Genomic DNA, 25162 nt, shown 5'->3' on the forward strand with positions numbered 1-25162 from the left:
CCACAAACTATTGCAGTTATCTGAAAAGAAGTGGCAAGGATTTCTTCTGGTTTTTAAATAAATCTGATTTGACTAACACATCACATCCAAAGCAGTTTGATTTTGATTTTGATTTTTGAAAACCTGCAAAAAGCTGTTCACGAACAACCTACAGTTCTTGGAAATTATCCTCAGAGTAAGTTAAAATGAACCATAAGGCAGGTAACATCACAGACTGTTCAGGGAGAATCATGGACAGGAAAGAGATGGACTACATGCCCAAGTAATCTATTTAAATATTTATTTCTGGAAACTTAGTCACTCAGCTCTACTGGCAACTATACATCTGTGTTGTATTTGTGTCCCAATAAGGTAGGTATTTCAAAATTATTCTTCCTAGTGTTTACCAGAGATGTTTTAAAACAGACTGATGATATAAATGAATGCAGGAAAAACAAAAATTAGCCGCCTACCACCATTTTAGTGACACTTCTTTTTCATGATTTTCCACAGTGACTTTTAAGCTAAACTTCTTCTACAGCCCTGTTATCATTAAACCACCATATCGCCGTTGTTCCACGTGGTGCACTGAACAGTGCACAGGTAGCAGAGATCCTATGCATGCCCCAGCCCTAGTGGCTGTCCCACCATGGTCTTTGATTATCTCACTAATACCTGGACTTGCAACCAGTTGTTCTATTTCCCTTGCCGTGCCCTTGACTCTTGCCTTGTAACATACACCAATGTTACAAAGGTTTTTCTCCGATCTTATGTGGCTTCGGTGCAGTTCTGTCATTATCCCTATCATCTCGTAACTGACAACTGGTCAAGGAAGACCAATGCTTCCTTCTGTATACTGTTGATCATATTAACCCCTTCTCCCTCCCTCCCTTCTCCCTTTCCCTTTCTAACCTTTTCACTGACATACTTTTCCATCCTTTCTAGCGTATTAAAACAAGCCTATAGGCTGAGCTGCTTATTTCTGTTTCTTATTTTACAACTCTTCTTGTTGAGTTGGGCAGCCTTGACAACTAAGAAAAGTAACTTCAGGTTAAGGCTGACCACTAAGGAGAGGCGTCTGTACATTATTCGGCATCATGCCATTTGTGCCGTAGAGGGTCTTTGGGACCCTCTGCAATGTGGCCTCTGATGCAGTATGCAAAACAAACAAGACACAAGAGAAGAGAAGCAGGCAACTTGCATCCAAGCAAAGTGGTAGAAGCTGCCAAATTCAATAAATGTATCAAAATTTGAAAAAAATATTATCTATATCTTCACACACCCACATTCCATAAATGCAGACATCCACTCACTTTATCATATATATTGCATGCTATTTTTCTGGCAAATATCCTGGAATTTAAAATAATAAGTGAGTTGATAGTTTATTTTAGGCTATATATATGCATATAGGAGGCTGACTATTGAAACGCTGCTCTTGTCCAGCCGCTCTGTAGATGCTCTGATCATCTGTGTGCAATGCAGAGAGAGACAGCGTTGAACACTACGAATTCGAAGAAGCAGCCTACCTCATGCCAAGATTGTGGAAGTGAGTTTATGCAGCTTTGGGATGGATAGCAAAAGTTTGATGATGTGATTTCTGTTCTGAAAATTATTGTGGCTATTGAAGTAATTTGTGCTTTTCTGCAGGTTAAAAAAAAAGACAAAAACGTTAAACAATATGTCAAGTCCAATTACTGTTTGACTTCCTTTCTAAAAAAGAACAATAATCCTCTCTGTTTTCAGTTGCATGTGGTATTCCACACTTTGTTGTGAATTTACCTCCTCCCCATATTCCTGTGGTCATTTCTGTGTGATTTGGGCTAGGGGTGGAGGGGTTAGAGAAATAACCCACAAAGAAAACTTTAGGTAAGCCAGCCAACATTGTGATGTCCCACAGAAGTCAATTCTGTTCCCCTTCTACGCAGGAAGAGCCCCTGAAGCTCAGAAAAGGAGAAGTTTCTCCAGGTTTTCTTAGAAAAGAATCAGAGAATCACTTAGGTTGAAAAAGACCTTTAAGATCATGGAGTCCAACCTTTTACCTAACACTGCCAAGTCCACCACTGAACCATGCGCCTATGCCCCACATCTACACTCTTTTAAATACCTCCAGGGATTGTGACTCAACCACTGCCCTGGGCAGTTCCAATGCTTTACAACTCTTTCAGTGAAGGAATGTTTCCTAATATCCAATCTAAACCTCCCCTGACGCAACTTGAGGCCATTTCATCTCTTCCTATCACTAGTTACTTGGGAGAAGAGGTCAACACCTGTCGCACTACAACCTGCTTTCAGGTAGCTGTAGAGAGTCATAAGGTCCCCCCTCAGCCTCCTCCAGATCAAACAGCCCCAGCTCCCTCAGTCGCTTCTCATCAGATTTGTTCTCCAGACCCCTCACCAGCCTTGATGCCCTTCTCTGGACATGCTCCAGCCCCTCAATGTCCTCCTTGTAGTGAGGGGCCCAAAACTGAACACAGCACTCCAGGTGCGGCCTCACCAGTACTGAGTACAGGGGCACGATCACTTCCCTACTCCTGCTGCCCACACCATTCCTGATCCAAGCCAGGAAGCTGATGGCCTTCTTGGACACCTGGGCACACTGTTGGCTCATGTTCAGCCGGTTGTTGACCAACACCCCCAGGTCCTTTTCCGCCGGGCAGCTCTCCAGCCACTCCTCCCCAAGCCTGGAGCGTTGCATGGGGTTGTTGTAACCCAAGTACAGGACCCGACACTTGGCCTTGTTGAAACTCATACAGTTGACCTCAGCCCATCGATCCAGCCTGTCCAGATCCCTCTGCAGAACTTCCCTACCCTCGAGGTGATCAACACTCCTGCCCAACTTTTTGTTGTCTGCCAACTCACTGAAGGTGCACTTGATCCCCTTGTTCAGATCATTGATAAAGCTGTTAAACAGAATTTACCCCAAAACTGAGCCCTGCGGAACACCACTTGTGACTGGCTGTCAGGTGGATTTAACTCCATTCACCACCACTCTTTGGGCCCAGTCATCCAGCCAGTTTTTTACCCAGTGAAGTATACATCCATCCAAGCAGTGAGCAGCCAGTTTCTCCAGGAGAATGCCATGGTAAATGGTGTCAAAGGCTTTACTGAAGTCCACGTAAACAATATCCACAAGCTTTCCCACAGTAAGTGGGTCGTCATGTTGTAGAAAGAGATCAGGTTAGTCAAGCAGGACCTGCCTTTTCTCTTCCTCTCCAAAGTAGCTTCTTGCCTTACTTGGTTTTGGCCGCAAAATTAATTCATTCAGAGCCTGGCCTCCTGCCATATTGCAGGTAGGAAGAAGAGCTCAAATACTTCCTAATTCTTCTCAATTTATCTCTGGTTGTCTTGTGGGAAGGCTTTTATTTCCATAGCTAATGTTACGGTTGGCTCACTTCTGCCTTGCATTCTAGTCCAAGGCTTCCACAGTCTACTGGGCATATCAGGCTTGATACCGTGCCACTGAAGTCAACAGGAGTTTTGCCATCAATTGAGCTAGAAGCAGGAGGCAAACCATAATTAGTCAGCTCTGATTGCTGGATGCAGCTCGCTCTGTAATGGCCTCTGAATTGTTATTCTCTGCTAATCTGTATCTGACTAAATGCTCTTGGCCAGCATATTCCTGAGCGCTCCCCCCTTCCCAGAGAGGTTAATCAAATGACAATCGCTGCTCTTTTATGTCAGAAAGAGGGGATGGGATGACATAAACCCACAAAATATAAGCTAAATAAAAGGCCAAAAAGAGCCAAAACCGTGGACGGATGTCTATGCTGGCACTGCAGAGTCAGTAGCACCAGGGCTATCTGCACGCCTGAGCTTCTCCTGGGCAGCAGCAGCAGAAGCTGAAAACCCTCTCAGCAGCCCGCTGCTGCAGCACCGTCTGATTGCCTCCTGCCCGCATCGCCTCTGACGAACAACCAGCTGCCTCAGCCCTGGTCTAGGCAAAAACAGTCCCAAAATTCATTTAAACCAAATGGGTGCTCGTTACTCTCCGAGTACTCTCCCAGTGCAGCGCAGCGTGATGGTGGGGCTAGGAATTATTTTGTTTTAATCAACATTGCTGATATTTGAGAGAGAAGGAGGGAGAGTGAGGTTCCCACTGCAGTCTTTAATGCAGTGCTAGCAAGATGTTGTTATATATTGGGTTAGTCTCCGTATTGGGGCTTATTTGACAGGCCCTGTCATCATCTACCTCCAAGATTATCATTCATGCTGCTGAAAATACAACTTTATTGGACTAAATATTGGCGTGTGTCTGTGTGGGCCACACAGGTAAAGACTCTCCGGGGCTCGTCGGTGTGTCTGAGTCACGGTGTGTGGGTGTAACGACTGCACTAGTTATTATTAATCTCTCTGAAACCTCTTTGCGGTGATTAACGGAGTACTGTATGAAAGCAGTCAGCTTCGTGGGCTCTCGCCAAGGAAGACCCACTAAGCAGATTTTGTTGGAGCCTTCAGCCAAGCTGCTCTTTTCTTGGCAACAGAAATGCGCATCAACATAGATGTGAAGTCAATTTCCACCGTTTTTTTAATGTACTTTATTCACGTTTTTTGGACGCTACACAAACCACTAAAATCAAAGCACCGTACTTAGCATAGCCAGCGACTTTTCTGATGTGCCAGTGTATATAAATAAACCCGAGCCAGAGACAAGAGGTCACATTTAAAAGACAGAAAGGAGAAAAAAGCATCTGTGTTCTTACCTCCAATCCACTTTGCATGAAGAAGTGACTTCAGGGAGGGACTTCAGTGTGAGATGAGAGATGGGTACATGTCGGCAGGTGCTGGATCCCCCCCCAAACCCTGACCAGAACAGCTCAGCCATTTGCCAGGGATCTGCTCAGATTTTTCTGCAAGCTGACTGCCAAGGGCTGAGCATTTTGGGAGCAGAAGAGCAGAGCTCTCCCTGAGCTGGCTGTGAAGATGAGATCATGTGGCAATGGCCTGCAGCAACATGGAAGGTCAGGTTACTCTGGCTTTGGGTGAAAACAATGATCACAGAGAAGGTTTCACCCTCTGTGTGTCACTAAACTGGGCTGGTAGCTAGTTTCCATGGCTGAGTCAGGGGGAGGGGGACTCGTATTCTCCAGAGGAAGACTCTAGCAGGTTTCATCTGACCCCAAATATTATATTTTCTTTCTGCTGTGGTATCTTTCACTTCTGTTTACTCCTGTATATATATTTTAAAAAAAGCTCTCCCTTTTTCTCTCTCCCCATCCCCATTTCTGGCAATTGATCAAAATCTGAGTTTACTATTCTGCTCTGTGTCTCATGACATCTCGTCCTCATACACCGGAAAGTGACTGTCTCTAAAGCAGCTTTATGAGGCTAAGTAAAGCGGAGTAAAATAGCAGCAAACTCAAGTTTTTCCAGCTTAGTCTGTCCCAGGAGGGCTAGGCTGGGGAAAAGCAAGACGCTGTGAAGGAAGCAAAAAATAAGAATAAAAAAGAAGCCAGACAGTCTCAGGAAGGGAGAAAAAAGTAGAATTTAACTTCAGGCAGAATGTCAAATAGATATTTGGAGTTCAGAGTGCTACACCAGCCTGACTATACTCAACTTTGACCACCTACAGCAATTTTTATATCACCAGCTTTGTGTCATTAAGTAATTAATGTTGCGGTGATGTGCCTTTTTCTCCTGTATCACTGCACTCACTACACATCATATGGCCATCATTTCAGCTTCTATTGCATTAAAATACTTAACAGGAAATAATTCCTTTCTGGCTTGATCTATGCTGTGTACACGGGTTGTGTTTTGGGGGCTTTTTTCCCATTTCCAGGGAGCAAGAAATCCAATATGCCCAGGAGGCCTCCAAAACTCGTTTCTGCCATCCATAAGGCCAACAAGCTTACCTTAAAAAAAAACAGAAAAGCACAGACACACAGGACACTCTTTGGTGGCTTAATTTTGTGCGCCATGCAAAACATGTCACATTCTTCTGCCTTTGCATACATACCCACAAAATGACACTGATGAAATGAGGTTATTTACACACGGAGGGGTATTTGCCTGTGTAGAACTGTGCATCCTTGAATGATTTCCAAAGAGGGCTATGCAATCAGAGTATCGCCCTGCCTTCACAGCAGGCGGAGGAACCATCCTTGCTTTACCACATTTGAGATGGTGCCAGTTATCCCATTTTAGTTTCATCTGTTCTGTTAATCTCCATCAAGAGGCTGTGTAATCATGACCTTGCCCTTCTCTAGTGCCCGCAGAGTGATGTACAGTCATTGCTGCAGCAGAGTGAAACAGCTTCTCCATTGTGGCTCTGGTCCTTGCAACAGGAAGCAAGAGAATAGTGGGCAAACGTCCTTTCTCCTCCCTAGAACCTCCACAGGAACTGGAAAGAGTAAGGTCTTTGAATGGGGCTTGGAACTGATTGTATTTAGAAGAAAGGCTATTTATAAACTTCAAATACTATTAAAGAAATAGGATGACAAAGACTTGGCTGAAAGAAAAAGAAAAAATGTGCATGCATGAATGAAATCATAGCACCCAACAACACCAGTCCTTACTGGGTTGGTCTGTGTTAATGGTGGTGGAGGAGGGAAAGTGTTAATGACCCCTTGACGCCCGCAGTAAATCCACCCTTGAAAGGGAGGGGATTAAAATGTCTTAAAAATCATGTGCTGGAAACTGAGACAGCTTAACATTTCACTTTTGCTGATGTCAGATGACTCTCCCAGCCCCTGCATCGATTAGACATACTCCAGCAGGTCAAAAGAGAAGCGCAGGAGCTCTGGTATATTAACATAAGATTGCTTGTAACAAATTTTAAGTGTCTTGACTTGGCGTGGCTTCAGCTTGCTGTCTTTGTCCAGGGACTGCTATGATGTCTGAACTGCCTCCACAGAGTTTCATCATCCTCTTCTCCATTTTGACCACCTCTCCAGACTGTGAGTGTGGGAGTGCAGGAACACGTGAGCATCCCAGTGGAAGAAGCCCCTTTCAGCTTTGCAGACCAGTTGTGTTGGACTCAGTCGGCTCTTCTTCCTGAAAAGGGAGTAAAAGTTCATACAAATTCCTGGCTTTGCTTAGCAGCATGAAAAAAAATTAAAAAGACAAAATACAAGCGTAGCTGTAACCCACCTCGTGAAAGGGGAGAAATATAAAACCCTACCAAGTAGTCAAAAAAAATTTAGAAGTTCAGTGTAGTAAAAGGACAAGAGACGATAATGGGTATGCTAGAATAAGATGTGCTAACAATTACAGAGAAATATTTAATAAGATTCAACAAAAATAAAATCTAAAAGAGAATTTCAAATTATCTAAACACAGAATCTCACAGAAAGAAAATCCTTTTGCAAGTTATTAGCAAATCTCTATGTGACACAGATGAAACCTTGTCTGGTATTACAATAAATATGAAGATCGAGCATTACCCAAAATCACCAGCAATCTGCCTCTGTTCAGTCTTCCAGAAATGCAGTTACAAGTTCTGTGACTAACATGAATGAGTGAAGATTTTTACAGCCACCCTGTCTGCACAAGACACAACTGCAATGAAATTGCCTTCTTACTCCAGAGAGACACAAAATTAAACTTGTAGCCATCAGAGACCTGCCTGCAGAGCCACATCTGTACTGCAGAAAAAAATCAAAAACCAAACCAGGCTCTTATTTTTGGTTCACGTCCTTTAACTTCTTTTGAAATTATATCCACGGGAGCCTGGAAATGTCATTTACTACTTTACATTATTTAATACTTGTAAATATATGTACATATAATTATTATTACATAATTACAAATTAGTAGTAATTTTGTTTGATTCCCTGAGGAACCCCTCCACCGCCATCCACCGAGTCCCAAACCAGCAGCTGTTTCCTCCCCGGATCGGAGGAAGATTCGCATCTCGGTTGCCCTAAACGTATTTCCAAGGTTGTATCAACTGCTCCAAAAGCTTCTGAGGAATTCACAGCACCTGCTGGACCCTTCTGCTGTACGTGGTGTATACATCAGCTCGTAGGCTGTCATGGCTTGCTGGCTGGTACTTACTCAGAGGCAGTTCTCCCTTCTGTAGTCACCTTGAGCAGCATCTCACTGCGCCAATGGTCTCCCTGCAGTGAAGGGACCTCGTGCATTTGCAGAAACTGGGCGTGATTCCACTGTGGCTGGGGGGCCTGAGTGCTCAGCCTCTGCGGGTGCGAACCAGGAGGACCATACTTCTTGCCCAACGTCTGGCTGCAGAGTCTGAACCAGAGGAGTCCGTGGGCTGAGGCCACGTCAGGCTGCACTGTGAAAAAGGGCGGTGAGGTGAGCCAACAACTTTAGGAGACAAAACAAAAACGGGTTGTATTTTATGCTGCTAACTTTTGAGTATACTTTAAAAGGTGTTTTGTTCAATTAGTCTCACTTCCTATTTCTAGTGGGGTCAAAAATATTTTCAGTAGAAGTTTAATCTTCTAAACAGATAAGTTATTTATCCCTCTGAAACTCCATATCTATAAAATATTTCTGAACAAGGCACTATAATATACAACACACCGGACACAGTAGACGTATCTCGGTAAGGCTGCAGGACAACAGGCTTCTGAATTCTTCAAAGCAATCTAACAACCTAGAACTCATTTTCTGGATGTTAAGTATTTTTCCTGTTTGGAATCTCTGTATGTTTTGCTGTATGTGCGAGGGAGATGGGGGACTGGAAACGGCTTAATTAGCCACATTTTTGACAAATAACCTCTGTCAACCATGGGAAAAAACCAAAAATGAAACCAAAAAAATCCCAAAACCCCCACCCTAAAATCTAGCACTATTGTAAATTGTATATTTAGAAAAATGAAAAAGTGATTGTGTCTCTCTCTGACAACCATTCATCTTCAATACTAGTTATTCTCAAAAAGTCAGGAGCAGTTTCTCTGAAAAATCCTTTGAAGAGCCTCTCTACTGTCCTCCCACACGAGCAGACTTGGCCCGCTCTGCTGTGCAAGCACATCGCAGAGCAGCCTGCACTTGTGAGGAAATCGTTGAGTATTAGTTTAGTTTCTTTGTGTGCTAACATCATTGCCTGGTGATATTCTTCACTTTACCTAAGGACACATACATCCCACCTCCACAAGAAATCAGATTACAGCAGGGCCTTACACATAATTTAGATAAAACAAGAAACCCTCTTGCACTGAGCAAGATGGAGCACCATTTGGACAATGCCCAAATGCCTGAAGGTTTGAGAAGTGGCTCCCACAGTCGGTAGGAGGCTGGATAGAGTGTCTTGGGGCCATCTGCAGCCATCTCTGAAAGAAGGATGGAGACAGTCCTGGAGCACCGGGCTGTGCGTAGCCCAAAGGGCTCCAGCTCCGTTGCCTGCCCTGCTGCCCAGTGAGAAGTGGACGAGGGCACCCCGTACATACAGCAAAACGTGACGGAGCTGATATTTTGATTGCTGTGAGGACACAAAGCACGAAGAGCCTCTTTGTGCCCAGTACCCTGCCCTACATCAGTGCCCAACTCCAGCTCCCTTCCTCCTTGTGCTCTTCTGATGCACAGCAGCTATGAATATATGTCAAGGATCCTGCAGGAGGGAAACGCTTATCGCTGCTGCTAGCCTGAACTGTGAAAGCAGGCAGGAGTCTTTGTTTTCAGCCTGAGAGGAATGCATCTCTGCCATGGAAAAGAAGACCCTTCGAGCTACAAAATTATTAAAACTCCATAGGACCTCCAACTGGTTTTTGCTTGGGTTTTTTGTTGGTTTTTTTTTTAGATCTGAATTTCCAGTTTAGTTCTCAGACCATCACTATAATCCTATGTAATGGAATCTCTTCATTTCTCTTGGTCTCTTGCTGTGTTTCATTTGCAGCTGTATGGTGTACATAGCAATTATCTGCTGATGTACTTTTATCTGGTCTCTAGTCTTTAGCATGCTTTATTGTACTTCACATTCTCCATATGCCCGAGAAAGTCAGTCAAAGCCCTAATCTCCTTACACAAAAATTAACTCTGAGCTGTGAAGCCTGACACTGGTATTAAAATACTTGATGGAATTTCTGCGCGCTTACACTTGTGTGTGAGTTTGTGCGCGTGTGTGCCCGTGTGTGTGCCGGTGGGAGGAGGGAAATCGTTCTTTCAAATCCACCCGAGCAATTTAGGAGAGTGGACTCCATAGTGCATTTGGCAAATTTACTAAAATTAATCGAAGAAATAAATTTGCTCTGTATCTGCAAGTTTCCAACAGTTATCTTTTTCTGAAGGTGAGCTTTGATAATAAGCATCCATATTCTTCCACAGCAATGTAAGCAAACATCAGTACATCCCCAACCTTGTGTTAATTTTTATGGTACATTTTAGTGCCTTGTAAACAACTGTTTATTGCCGTGTTTATATCAAGAATGTGGGAACAGGGAACCGTGACTGATTACAAATTTCAAAAATTAGGAAATGTAAGGCTAGAATCTTAATAATGAGGAATATGGTCAACAGGATAACTTTCACGAACAAAGCTTTAGATTAAAATATAATATTAAAATAGACATACCCTGTTATTTGGATGAACTCCTGATCCCACCAAAGCAAGTAGCAATACTAATTTCTTAATGTGTCACGTGAAAGAAAAAAAATCTCAGTACAGCTTTCTTATATTGGGACAAGAAATGTTTAAAAAAAAAGGGTTTCAGTAAAAACATTGCTGTATGGCAAAACTGAAATCTTCTAATTATAACACAAGCTGAAAATACATATAGTTTTGCTGGAACCCTAGCTTTTTTGTGCATGCGATAGAGATAAAAGTATTTAAAGTGAGGCAATTTCAGTAAAAAGGGATCAAAAAGATTTTACATTAAGCTCTCTTTCCATTGTCTCACTTGACAAAGGTCTCAAAGTACCTCTACTTTCTGCCAACGTGTGGCTGGGACTTCTCTTGAGGAACTTCAGCATCCGGAAAGGCTGAGGGGTTCCAGCGTTGCCTTTGCTGCAACCAACCATCTACTCCGCGACCTCCACATGTTACTAACAAGCCAGGAAGAAGGTGAGGACACAGAGGTGACTCCCTGGGTTCCTTGTGAACGTCGTGTTGAACAGAGGTGCCACAGCCAGAGCAGCTTCTCCCTGACAGCCTTTGGGAAGGCAGCTCATCATGTTCTCGGTTGGATAGGTGTTCTCATATAGATGCCACACAAGCATTACTGGACTTAAGTTTCACAACATCTCTACAAAAGGAAAGCAACCATGCTGCCTTCACATTATAAAGGGCAAATTAAAATACAGGATGGGCTGCAGGTACAATTTCTTGGTGGCTGGCTATTCATAATATGGATACCCATTACAGACCTGGCCACCCTGAGGCTGCCAGAAAGAAGCAGTTCCCTCTGGGGGATGTTTATGTTCTTTTAAGGTAGGAATAAAGTAAGTCTGGTGCATTGCCCTCTTGATATGTCCATTTCTCTTCATCTCTACTTTCTGGAGGGAGACAGAAGTGACCACCTCAGATGTGTAGTGCAGTCATCTGTGGCGAGGCAACATCATTTCCACCCTACATGCCAAACTCTTATAGAAAGTTTTCACCCCAAGCGAGACTCGCATCTGGGTCTCCAAAGTCCCAGACAGAAGATAACCAAAACTCGATATTTCCATCCAGTACTGCTGGTCACAGGCATGAATGGGCTTCTGTGAGTGCGTTAGGAAAAACAAGGACAATAATGGGAAGTGGGAAAAGGGGAGGATGCTGCTTCAGCAGCAGGACTTCCCTCAGAGGCTCTTGGAAGCCTTCACATGGGGGAAATGGACATCTCTTCCAGCCTCACACCATGCAGAATTCAGCGTGTGCAACCTGGGCGTCAAGGTGAGTTTCCAGTAACATTTCCTACAAAGGAAGAGGAGAACCTTGAAAGCCTCCAGGCTGCTATCACAGAAACTTTAATTGTTTCAAAAACAGTTGAAAGAGAGCAGGGAGCTAATATTTAAAGGCCTTTAGGTGGAGAGAGATTGTGGCAGGGAGTCTGCGCTGGGCACAGCCCTGATGCCCCCAGCAGCTTGGCCAGGCAGGAGGGACGTGCCTGGGCCAGTCCATCCATGTGTAAAACCAGGCACAGGCTGGAATTGTTCTCAGTAGATGATCCATGTACCAAAAGCCCTTTCTGACTTCTCATTCGGTCTCCTGGAGCTGTTAGCATGAGATGGTAGTGCCGATCCCTCCACCAGCAGCATCCCACACCAGTGGTCCCCGGGTGCCCACAGGAGTAAGAACGTTGCTGCAAGCACTGAGAGGACAGGCTCAGTTTCTAGGGGTTAGAGGTTTTATTATTTTGTGTCTGTAGGAAAGGATGTTTGTCATACTCGAGCAAGGCAGACACAAGAGGTTGCTCAGTTAGATGTCAGGATCACAAGCTATAGGCACAAAAATGCAACCCCCAGCTCTGCCTTTGTCAGCAGCCCCCATCCTTTTTTTTTTCTGATGTTTTTTGTTTAGATCACTATTAATTTTCTCTTTTCAGTCGTTTTACCTTGTCTCCTACTCTTTTTCTTCCTGTCTTCACAGTTGCCAGAAGAATATACAATTTCGTAGATGGAGAAAACATATTTCCAGTTGCAAACAGCACCAGGAAAATCCTGGATGAGCTCATCTTTCACCTTCCCAACCAAGCAGAGCTGGCAAGAATCATCCCGCACCTCTGCATAGCTGTGTCAAACCTACCTGGATTTGAGGCATGGTGCAGAGCTCCTGTCTTGTTCTCCTGGTATTCCCTCATCAAGTCAATGAGAGAAGAGGCAGAAGGTAATTAGACCAGCTTGGTCCTCATCTCACAGTCGTCAGAGTAACAGGCCCTATTTCTGAGGAGAGACCATCTTTGCCCTATCTGGCATCCCAGTAATGTTCATTGCTCCCACGTGGGAGCAAGAGGAGGCTTGGAGGCACCAAGGGCCACCTCTGTACCTTTAGTCTCTCCAGGCATTCTAACCCCTTCTTTTTTTTGCAAGATTTTCTCGCTGTCATATCTGTCTGCCCTGTTTTTTTTCTTCTCCACCCCTTTTCTGTCTCTCCCTGTGGACCCTTCTAGCACCCCCTTCCCAGTAAAGTGCTGCACAGGGAGGCAGAGCAGCCTGGCACTGGCCTTTCAATATATTTAAACACGAGCAATTCACTGAGCTGGAAAATTGTAAATCTGCAATTTTATTGAAAAAGGTGGTCACCCTGTTTCTTGGAGCCATGTTCAGCGACAGCGTAATAGACCTTTATGAGACACAAAGAATGGCAAATTTTTAATGAAACTGGTAAGAGGAATTTTTTCATTTCTGAGAAACAGGCTTTCGATGTCTAGTTTTGCTTATTGTTACAAGAAGAGACAGGCTGTTAAAACCACCCTGTGCAGGTGAAAATGTTGTCACACAACCCTTTTTTCCTCCAAAATAACGTGGAGGAGGACAGAAACTGGCACGGAGGGGTTAGTAATGTCTGCTAACAGTGTGTATGCGGTGCCTGCCCTGCGCCTCATCTAGACACCTTCCCAGCATTTCGTGTAGCAGCATTTCAAACCAAAACAGAGACAGAGAAGAGCTGTCAGGACGGCTCATTTTAGTTATAAAGTGCATCCTTGCCTGATGCGCTGCTGGGAAAGTTAAGCAAGACACAAAACCCAAGTAAAAAAAGCTTTCAAGTGTGCAATATAAAAGGGGAGGCAAAAGGACACCAAAGTGGAAAATAGAGGTGAAAGGTTTCAAAGGTAGGACAGGAATCTCTCACACAGAGGAGGAGAATAAATGAAATGAAACAGAGCTTGTCCTCAACCTTTTTACAAAACGTGGGAGCACTGGTGTAGCTGTACTGAATTATGGATAGTGTTGTGAGTTATGTGTGCAAAGAGCTGCTAGACAGATGACATAACCCCAGTCTGGAGGAGAAAAAGGCCACAGAACTGTACAACCTGGCCACAAAAATGCAGAAGAGATGGTGAGAGAAGAAGCAGCAGCTTCTTTAGGAAACCCTTTTGAATTATGGACACGTATGAACTTAGAGTGGAGTTCCTCCTCCAGAATAACGAAATGTCCATGTCTCATGTTTTGGAATAAGAGTACTTTTTCTGAACTGTTGAAGCCACTTTAGCAGGAACATGTCTTCCAGAACAAGTCGTAGAGCAGCTAAGCCCTATGAGAATGGAAATACTCTGCAGAGAGGATGGGGAATACGGCAGCTGTAGACCAAGCTCTTGATTGCTGACGATCACTTGCCTTTGTTAGATAATTAAGATTTCCCAACACCCAAACGAAATGGTTGGCTGGGGCCTGAGCCTTCAGTGCTCTTGGGAGGAGCTCTGCCAAGTAAAAAATTACTGAAAAGCCAGGTTAAAAACAGAATTCTTGCACCCTTTCTGTTCTATTTATTCTGCCAGCTCTGTCGTTCAGTCTCTTTACCACATCCATCATTCAGGAGCTGAGTCATGTGCTTAGTCCCTCATTTGCACAGCAAGCCCTGCAAACATTGGGCATAGCTGAAAGGGTGTGAGCTAGTGATATCTGTCAAGGGTAACTATTAATTCTACCCCATGATACTTAAAAATAAAGTAGAACAGCATGTCAGTTTGTTTCCCTGCTTATGTTAAGCTGCATCATTCATGATTGTAGGCTGTGTACTAAAAGAAGTGCATCTGCTGTGAGCTTGGAAAAAAACTATTATTGCCTGTTAACAACTCTATATAAATATTTGGGGAATTTGTATATTAATATTGTATGTTGTAAAGGATTCTCTCTCCTTCTAGTCCCAGAGACTCTTCAGGTTCTTATTTTCTGAGCTCTCAGCAGTTACACACAATTATAGCAGATGAGGCCTGAGGAACCACAGGCACTTTCACACTTGTTTCCATAGCTGGGTGCAGCGCTCGGTCAGAGGAGCCACTCAGGCATATGGCCTGTAATAAGCTGAGCTCCAGTGAGTTGGAACCTCCTGCTTCAACAGCTATTTGGCCATTTGTTTTCTTGCTGCAGTTCTTTGATTACTTCCCTCCCTTTGACAGAATGATGAAAGCAGCCACAGGGTTTATGGGCAACCTTCACCAAATGTTGCCCGTATTCCAGTAATCAGACAGAAAACAGGGGAGATGGGCAGGGATAAAGTGCCCAGGGAGTCTGGAAGTGCTGAAGATTGAAAGGCACATGTTCTGCCAAAAGAGAGATTAATGTATGTGCTGTTAAAACTTCCCAAACCGTCTAGGAAGGCGTGTGGTGACCATCTTTCAGCTGAGGTTGTCCATGCTGTAACAAGGAGTCTCAGTTTTCTCATTCACTCAGAATGGGATAATTATTTTTAACAATATATCTCCTCAGTAATTATTACAGCATTTCTTTTAAAGGCATCTCGGTGAAAAATATCCATCTCAGTGAAAAATATCACTGAAACTTGTGGTGTACCTAGTGCAGTGCCAGAAATAGAAATAAGGCTGAAAACCTTCAAACAAATGAGTGAACAAACACAGGGCTTTGTGCAATGTAAATATCTAAGGAAGAAACAAACAAGAAAAAGCTCCATCCCTGGCCTGAAGCATGGTGCGTCACACCATTTCTGAGGAGAATTCAAGGGGACTTTCAGCAAGCTAGGCTTGTTTTCCCTCCTCTCAAGCCTGTATCTTGAACACACAAGCTGATCAAACATTTATTGCCGCTGAAGATACAGGACAACAGGCAGGTTGCTTCCTGAGCCCCAGGATAGCACAGAGAGAGCTCTACATTTGTCCTAACTGGAACCAGCTGAGAAGTTTTACATCAAACTCTTTTGCAACAGAGAGTGGAGCTTTCACTGGCAGTGAATTTTTCATGAAATGGTTCTGCTTTCCACAGAAGGTTTCAATTTTTCATTGAAAACCTGAGCAGGCAAACCAAGAAGCTAGATGAAATACTTCAGTTCTGAAGGGCCATCACAGCACTCTGGAGGTCTGAAGTTCTTCCCTTTCCCGTTATTTGTTGGGGAAGTGGCCCCTCTGCCAAACTGTGATTCCCAACGATGCCCTGGCCAGGCAGCATCTCTGATGCACACCTTGCAGTCTTCATGAGAAAAGAATACTGTTCATTATGGAAGATGCAATGAAGTCAAAGAATCACAGAATCACAGAATCACAGAATGGTCGGGGTTGGAAGTGACCTCTGTGGGTCATCTAGTCCAACCCCCCTGCCCAAGCAGGGTCACCTACAGTAGGCTGCACAGGACCTTGTCCAGGCGGGTCTTGAATATCTCCAGAGAAGGAGACTCCACAGCCTCCCTGGGCAGCCTGTTCCAGGGCTCTGTCACCCTCAGAGTGAAGAAGTTCTTCCTCCTGTTCAGAAGGAACTTCCTATAGTCACCACTTTATGTTTATTTCTATGGACTTGCAATCCACTGCCGCCTAACTCGATCATTGTTGAAGGCACAGGGAAGATAAAAACATCAGTACAGGGCAACATGGAGAAGAAACGGGCACGGATCCTTTCAGCCTTCTCGAATGCAGCAGCTATTTTGGGTAGGAAATGAAGCGGTGTTAGAGGGCCCTCCAAAAATGAACAGGACAGTAGCTGAAGTATGAAAAACCAGCTGAGCAGTAAAACAGGCCTTGCTCAGTGACAGTAAAACAGGTCTTGCTCAGTGACAGCCATAGAATGTGTCAGCCAGCTTTCATACAGGGATCAGCTCAGCACCCAGTCTGAAAGCCAAGAGAAGCAGATATGTTAGGTGAAGAACTTACACCCAAATAGCACCAAGACGACCAGAGAGAAGTACAGAGAAGGTTCAGGAGAACAGTCTTTGACATGCTCCAGCCAAAAGTGTGTATGGACAAGAAAAGTAACTTCAAGTCAATTGGTGACCATACTTAGTTTCCAGAGAGGATTGTTTTTGGTTTCTCCAACCACAGTCTCAGCTGGTGTAACTTAGAGAGCTGATTTCAGTAAAATCCATGTCGATTTACCTGTGGAGCCTCTTGCCCTTAGAGAACAGGCCTGTTATCTAAGGTGAAAAATACATGCTTTGGCTATGCTTAAACTTCTGTTCAAGCAGAAAATATAGTGAGCTGGAGGCTTCAAAATTGAAAATGCTTCCTCCCAGCTATACAAAAACAGAGGTAAAAAGTTGCTTTCACTCCTGAGATCAAAAAAAAGTCTGGCATTTAGTCTTGAAAATAAAAGGGAGTCTTCTGAAGCAAGGTGAAGAGCAGGGATGTTAATTTAGGGAAGCCCTTAAACATATCTGCAAAGAGGATCAGAAATAAACATGCAAAAAGAACTCGATGCATTTCTCGAAGGGAGAAGCTATGAATGATTGGATATGTTTGAAACTTGGTGAGATGACTTTCAGAACTGAAAGATCAAGAGGCTCTTGATCAAGGGAGTCTAGCAGAGGCAGAAAGAGAAGCAGAGGTGAAGGAATATAACCCCATAGTGAAAAATCTTTCTTGCTGTGTTTCAGGCTCGTTTTCTTCCTGGTTAGAGCCGTGGTGGGGAGGAAAGGACAGGGATATGTGAGCACCTGTCTTATGAAGCTGAGTAACATTCATTGAGCCTCAGAAAAAGGTTTGATTTAGGCTCTGTTCAGGGAACAAACTCCGATCAATTCTCATCTGAGTGGTCCGCATTTACTCATCCTTCTGCACAAGGGAAAATAATTGGCCAGCTGATCAGATAAGGAAATACCAAACAAGGCACCCGATTATGGCAGAAAGCTGATCTGTGGGAAGAATTAGCCTCTTGATTCTCTGAGCCACATAGAAAACTGGAGACAGGTAAAGACAATTATCAGGTGCCGACGAGGAATTTACTGGATTGTTCTGACTGTGCCAAGTAGTTCTCAGAGCAGGATGCTCAGCAGAGCTTCTGGTGCTGCTTCAAAAAAGCTTGGCATATGGTGTCCCCTGAGCTTAACGTCGATGGGCAAGCAAGGTACATGGGTCAGGTGGGTGGCTGGGTCACTGGTAAGAGCTCCGCGATCACACGCAGCGTAGCACAGCTAGAGATCCATGGTGACCCTGCCCTCATCCATTCCTGTTTCCCTCCACACTGGCTGTGCAGGAGCGAGATGCAGCAGCAGAGGAGCACCCAGCACGGCTGGAAGGGCAGGCCCCATCCCCACACGCTGCTGAGATCCTTCACCAGGCTGATGCCACGGGTCGGTGTCTCCTGCCTGGCTGCAGCCTCTCGGCGCCTCCTGCCTGGCTGCAGCCTCTCGGCTCCGTCCCCACGCCAGGGTCACCAGCTCCTCTGCTGCAGCCGCTGCTGCGCTCGTCCTTGCTCAGCTGAATCTGAAATACAAGTTGCTATTGAGGCAGGCGGCGATTATTTTTTCTCCAAGATGTGGATGCTGGCAACCGTTTTAAAATTCCGTGTTGAATATTCCTCTGTGCGTGGGGGGGGTGTGTGCACTCTGCTGTTTGCAATATCCGCTCAGAAGCACTAAAGCAAAATGCCTTTGTCAGCTCGGTCTTTTTCTGTTTGACAACTGCTGATGTCATTTTGCTTTTGTTTGTGAAGCTCAGCCTGCTTGCTGCTGAGTCACAGAAGAAGGCCATGGATAGTAAACACAGCCCCTTATCGACCCAGAAAGCTGTGGCCCACTGAAAGGACGATCAGAAAGGGAGTCTTTTTTAACCAGCAGCAGGACAGAAGGATGCTCTTTCCTGTGCCGATTTCCCCGTCACTCACAAGCTTTGACTGATGTGGGCTGCCTCCTCCGAACCAGAAATGTGAACATCAAGAGTCAGCAGCAGAGATTGCCCTGTCTGTGGGAAGAGGAGCAGAGGAAGCACAGCATTCCCCGTAAAGTCCCCCCTAAAGCAGCCGTCTGCTGCTAGAGGTTAGAAAATGCAAGCCGGGAAGCTGAAACGCAGAAAGATGACTGAACCTCTCGCATGCGTGGTCTGTTTTCCAGAGGATTTATCCCTCATCCGGCAGTCCTTACTCTTTCAGCTGGTTTGGCTGATGCTTGAAATGCTCAAACCATTGCCCACTTTTTTAAGTTTTGGAGAAGTTCTACTATTGCTAAGACCAGCACTTTTCAGATTCACTGGAGGATGGCAGCATCACAGGAGATGACAATGTCTCCACGTGGTGTTGGAGTCATTGCTGTTTGATTCTCCGAGACTGAGAGGACAGGTCCACAGGGCGTATGATGATACAGTTCTTAGAAAACTAGCAGGCCACAGAGTCTACTGACACACACCACCACCCTTGCAACCACAGAGTCAGGTGAAGTGACAACCACAACGGGAACTTTGAGCTAATGAATGAAAAAATCAGAGTAGGACCTTACCACTGTGTCATGGTGGAGATTATATTGTTGTCCTGCTGGTAGCTTCAGAGATGGAGACAACACATGTATCTCTTCTTCCATATGAATGAAAGACTTTCTGGGACCTCTACAGTGAGAAGAATATGACTAATCCTTGGGCTTGGAGGTATCTATCAACTTTATTCTAGATGGCATATAGCCCCTCTGATGGTCTTCACCAACACAGTCGAAAATTTTTTCATCCACTATAATGGTTTAAAAACAGCCACCACAAAGTCCTGCCTGCTTTTCTGGGAGAAGCAGAGTTTCTGAAGTGCTGTGGGGAATCACAGGAAGAATCCTGGGGTGGCTCTGAAAAAGGCTGGTCACAACACAGGAACCATCGGATCAAAGTATAAGACAGGCTAGATGAGATCCTTGGAACTAAGCTCTCACTACAAACCCAAGTCTCTTCATGGGTGTTCTGGCTTGAAAACATTCTCTGTTTCTCACGGCCAGGTTTATTCTGCTCTGAAGGATTCGCTCAAGCAGGCAGCAGGGTAATGAACAGAGACTTCCCGCAGGGAACATAGAGCAAGGCAGCATCACTTCCAAAACTGTGACTGGCAAACCACAGTGGCTGCAGGTTGCAGTGCTAATGCAGACTCTCCTACGTGCACAGCTAGCGATGTGGTGTGTTTGGGGGGCTTCCACTGCCTGCTAGTCTCAGCTTTCTCCTCTCTTCTCTTTTCAAAGTTGCATCGCAGACAAGCACTTTGCTGCTACTTCTGAAGTCCAGTCCCCTGAGGAAGCCCAGAAAGTCATTCTGTTGTTCCCCACTTTATTTGCATCCAGACTAATTAGTCAGGCAGTAATTGAAGGGACTTTGAATATTTATTAAAACTACATCAAAGGTGCAGCGCTGTTTTCCCTTCTTGTGTGACCTGCCAGGAAACAGAAATAAACCCCAGATAATTCCATCCAAGTTCAAGTTATTTAGTTCCACAGCTTTCATCTGAGTATTTTTTCTAAAAGGTTATAGGCTGAGGTTTGTTGTTGTTCTTGCCATGGCTAATTTAGTTCTCTGCATGTATTATTTCAAGCATTTTCCTAAGGAGCTGCATTGTAATGACATTGATGGTGAAGGAACACCAGCCCCTCTCTGAGGTCCTTCCTACTCCGGCTGAGGAGAAGGCTCCCTGGTTCACAGTCTCCTTGTCAGGCCAAAAGGTACACTATAGCCCATTTATTTCAGGGGCAAACTCCAGCAGGATTGAAATCCGCAAGTTTCCCTGCTCGACGTGAGCGGCACGGAGAGGCTGATCCCCTGCCAAGCAAGAAAGTTGACGTGACGAGAACATTAGCCCACTAAGCCTCAGCGTTAGGCTCGCTGGCAGACTTAGCAAGGATAAAACGCTTTTTATTTGCTGCAAAGTGATAGCTTCAAATAGATATTCAAAATATATGGCTGAAAACATTGCTCCTACTCACACTCTAGAAAAGATGCCATTGCCTCCACGCTAGTGCAGCATACTGCGTCCCACACTGATCCTTTTCATGGGTTTGACATTAGTGCAACAAGAATCACAGGATTGACAGCCAATTTATTTATTTAGGACAATTCCATGCATTGAATAGAAAAGCCTTAGCATCGGCTGGCCTTAGGGCTTTCAAACTGTTTACTCTTCCTAAAGATATGTGAACTTTCATAAAAAAAGAAGGAAGAAAGAAAGAAAGTGTGGTTATGTTGTTCAGTATGAGCCATGATTTTTCTTTGGTATGGGTTATGGCAACAAATTTAAATAGAAAATAGAAATAGCACTTCTGAACTCAAAAGGAAGCAAAAATGACAGCAGTTGAAACTTTTTCTGGTTCAGGTGCCTCAGTCACCTCAGTCCAACGTGTCTGGGGCTGGATATTTTACTCACTTTGTTCAGTGGATAAAACACCCTTAGCTTTCGTGGCACAGAACCAGGGCTTTAGCAGAAATGCTTACCACTGTCTGTCTCCACCTTCCACAGCGTGTGGTGTTGTGGTGTTTTATCTCCCTCCTACCCCAAGAACACATAAATAAGAGAGGATTTTGGCTTTTCTGGCATGACCGTTGGGTTAGGGCACTGTCCTTTTCTCATGAGCATCAGCCTGGGTTGTCAGCGGGATTAATTTCATGTTACCGCAGCTGTGGAAAAAGCAAGGAGGACACATCCACGAGATTTGTTTTTGCTCCACTGCAAGGGCAGATCTTTCTGCTGTAAGCTGTCTTCCAAATAGCTGGCATTCATTAACCTCTGGAGCTGCCTTTCGTGCTGGTGCCTCACTGTCCAGGAGCCTGAGAGATTAGTGTAGACCAGACATCTAACCGTTTGACAGCTGCGACTAGTGGAGATGAATCCCGCTGTAGGTAACGTCCTCTGTTGTTTTTATCAGCCTGGGCTGGTGCCAAGTCATTCCAGCACGCTGTTCTTGCTCACCTTGGTTTTTATCCTGGGCCCCAGGCACAAGAAACTCACCCCCCCCCCCCCCAGAACTTCAAAGCCATGTCTTCTCCCTCAGAAAACTACAATTATGTGTATTTCACCGTTATAATTTTCTTATTCCTCATTAAAAAAATGAGTCTTTTCAGGGTTAATTCTGCAGATGGCACGTTCTCTCTGCAATTCTGTGTTGTGTTTTCATAGTTGGCCTTTTCTGCCTGCACTAACTGAAAATTATTAAGACCATAAAGTGCTTCAAAAGAATCGGGTGTCAAAAAGGAAAGCTGTCTTCTCAGTGTCCCTCTTGCTGCCAGCAGCCATTGCTTGCAGTTACAAAGCAGATCATTTAGACCTTGTCTAGCTGTCTCACACATTTCTAAAGCATCTCCTTCCTAACGGAGCTTTAGCTCTTCCGTTCTTTCACTCAGGGTATTTTCTCCACGTTGCTCCTGTTAAGGTATCTGGTTGACAAATCGCCCAGGGCTAAGGCATCTGACAGAGGTCGGCTGCTGCCGGTGCCTGAGTCCCGACGGACCAGCACTGGGCCATGAAAGCTGTGCGAGCTTCTGCGGCACAGCCACCAGCAGCCACCAGCACCAAAGGGCTTCCCCATCTCCAGCTTCTGAGTCACGGGGACACCAAGGACCAGCCAGCACGTGTTTTTGGAAGGTGGTATTACCAAGGAGCCAGTGGTATGGTCCCTGAATAGACATTGAGGCTTGCAGGTTCATTCTGGTATATTATGTGTTTGTTAAATATTTTGGTGCGGATGTGACAGTGGGTAACTAGAAGACTAGGTGGGTGTCGAAACTGAATAATTTGAAAGAGCACCTATCCCTCCACGCAGGGCTGAACTGCTCTGACTCTGCCTTGGAGTCCTCAGTCCCCTTTTCTGGCCTGAGGAACATCTTGCAGCTTGATATGGTTCCCTCACCACTCCTTGACATTTTTTTTTTTATTATTAAAAGAGGCAACAGGACGATGGCAAGTACTCAGGTCTTGCCATGGCATTCAGGTAAGGAGGAATCAGACTGCAACCCAAGAATGGGGTGTTTGGGTGAGAAATTATCTGTCCCACGGTGTAGGCAACATCGTTGTTGGGAGTGAATAAACAGACTGTTACCAGGTTAGTCCTGTGACTCTTCGTCATCCAAACCTTCTGAGTTTCTGATGCTTGTTATGTGATGCAAACCCAGAATGATTCTGTTGAGCTCAGTTCTGGGGGTCACTGTCAGATGCTGATTTTAAATACAGTTGTAGCTTTTTGACAACTTAGGGATAAATCCTATGCTGGCAGAACCAAGGGGTTTATGCAGAGTAGGGAAATTATTTTGGCTTTGCATTGCTAGTGATTGATGTACAGCAAACCTTAATTGTTATTCTAATCAGGTTGTAGGACATTTGATGTATAATTCCAGTCCTCCCTTTACACCATAGCATGCGTCATTGCTACAATTGTCCTCATGTGTGAGCATATTTATAAATATATATGCCTTTAAACTATATATACATGTATTTTTATATGTACATACAAACCCTCTCTTTTATACACACAGGTATATGTATAAATATATACACACAAGAATATAGATATATAAAAAAATCTGTGAGCTCTTGTGACCTACAGTAAAGAATTACAAATTGGACAGTGGATAAATGCAATTTTCTTTTTAAAATTTTTTTCTAGAATGAGTTACATCTCCTGTGAATGGAGCTAGGGCAAAGCATAATTTGCAGCACAGGAAGGAAATGGTTTTGATGTTTATGAATCACTACTGTCAAATACGTACAAGTAAAATACAGTACACTAGATATATATACACAGCAGCCCCCTTCATGTTTAAAACATTCTAGAGAGCTTAACAAGTGATAACCTAAGATAAAGCTACTGTTGGGTCAAAGAATGAATTAAACAAGTGTTGCCTTTAGTCTTGACATGAAAGCATTTACAGAGCCAATGTACTAAATCTCTGCTGGCAGAATATTCAGAGGTGGCAAGTGAAAGAGCTCTTAAGATGCACAGGCTCTTTCAGCTATGGATTTATAATGATATTCCTGTAGAGCATTTGTAGAACACAAAACCTGGCTTGGGCGGTAAGGAAGCAGTACCTCAGCTGGATATGCAGGGCCTGGAGATTAGACGAGCACCTGGAATACCTTTCAGAGCTAATGAAAGCCTGAGAACAGATCACCTTCTGGGGGACCTACAGCAACAGCAGCTGATTTGGTGATCCTTCCCTCCCCCTTGCTGCTCTTAAATTCATACAACTACAATTTTTTTCTTGCTTACATTTTGCAAGTACGTTTCATGATTATGCAGCTGCCAGGCTGTTTAGGCTGGATATAAGGAAGAAATTCTTTACAATGAGGGTGGTGAAACACTGGAACGGGTTGCCTAGAGAGGTGGTGGAGGCCCCATCCCTGGAAACATTCAAGACCAGGTTGGACAGGGCTCTGAGCACCCTGATCTCGTTAGCGGTGTCCCTGCTCGCTGCGGGGGGGTTGGACTAGATGACCTCTGGGGGTCCCTTCCAACCCAAAACTTTCTATGATTCTATGATCACTGGCACGATGGCCACAGACAGTTTGTCTGAGAAACTACCTCCCTTCTGCCTGAACGAGCCAGCACGAAGCAGGGAGAGGGGAATTCACCTCCATGGCCAGTCACTGAGTTTGGCTGGACGCCTGTCAGCCAGGATTCAGAGAACTGCTGAGATCTGGGTGGACGCTCCTTCCCATACAGCATGAAAATCTGGCAGATGGCTGTGACTCGCAGCTGTTCTTCAGCTGATCTCCACTCAGTCCAGCTTTCTGGTGTGGACCACGCTCCATCACAGTCTTGGTCTATTATGTTGCATTGGAGTGAACCTTTTCTCCCTTGCTGAACCCCAAACTGTGCTTTTAAATAAATTGCATTCGCTTTTGAAAACCTCTGGCTCATTTTTAAAAAGCCTTCAGGAAAACCAAGAGACTGAACACAAAGACAAAACTCAGAGGACATTTAGCAGTAGCCAAGAGTCGTGCCCCAGACAGAAGCCGTTCATCATTATAACTTTTCCATGTAAAGTGCAGTAGACAGAGCCACGGACTAAATTGTCCTTGACTCCAATTTTATTTTGTCGTATGTCCTGTGGTTTTGAAACAGTGTGTTTCAGGAGAATTCCAATAAAGAGTGAAAGTGCCTGAAATTGGAAGAAAGTGGATTTTTAAGTGCTTAGCTCCAGAACTTCTATCCAAATCTCTCTTGCTGCCCACACTCCATCAGGGTCTTGCATTCAGTTTTCCTTTCCGTAAGCTCTAGAGATGCCGAGGATTTTGTTTTCCTCACTCCATGAAAGCACCCTTTGTCTGAACATTTCCAATCTAATAAGAGTCTAAAAACTGCATGGATGAATACTTGTAGAGCACACCTCAGCTTCAGGGCCAGGGCCAGACCCCCACAAAAGGGTCAGAGAGCTCCTGGTCGCGGCAGGCACGGGGTCTATGCCCACATTCCAGCCCACATCTCCACACTGTGGAAGGGGTCCCAACCTCGGCAAGACAGGCCAGCCAAAGC

This window comes from Opisthocomus hoazin, chromosome 2 (assembly GCF_030867145.1).
Source record: "Opisthocomus hoazin isolate bOpiHoa1 chromosome 2, bOpiHoa1.hap1, whole genome shotgun sequence".
NCBI lineage: Eukaryota > Metazoa > Chordata > Aves > Opisthocomiformes > Opisthocomidae > Opisthocomus > Opisthocomus hoazin.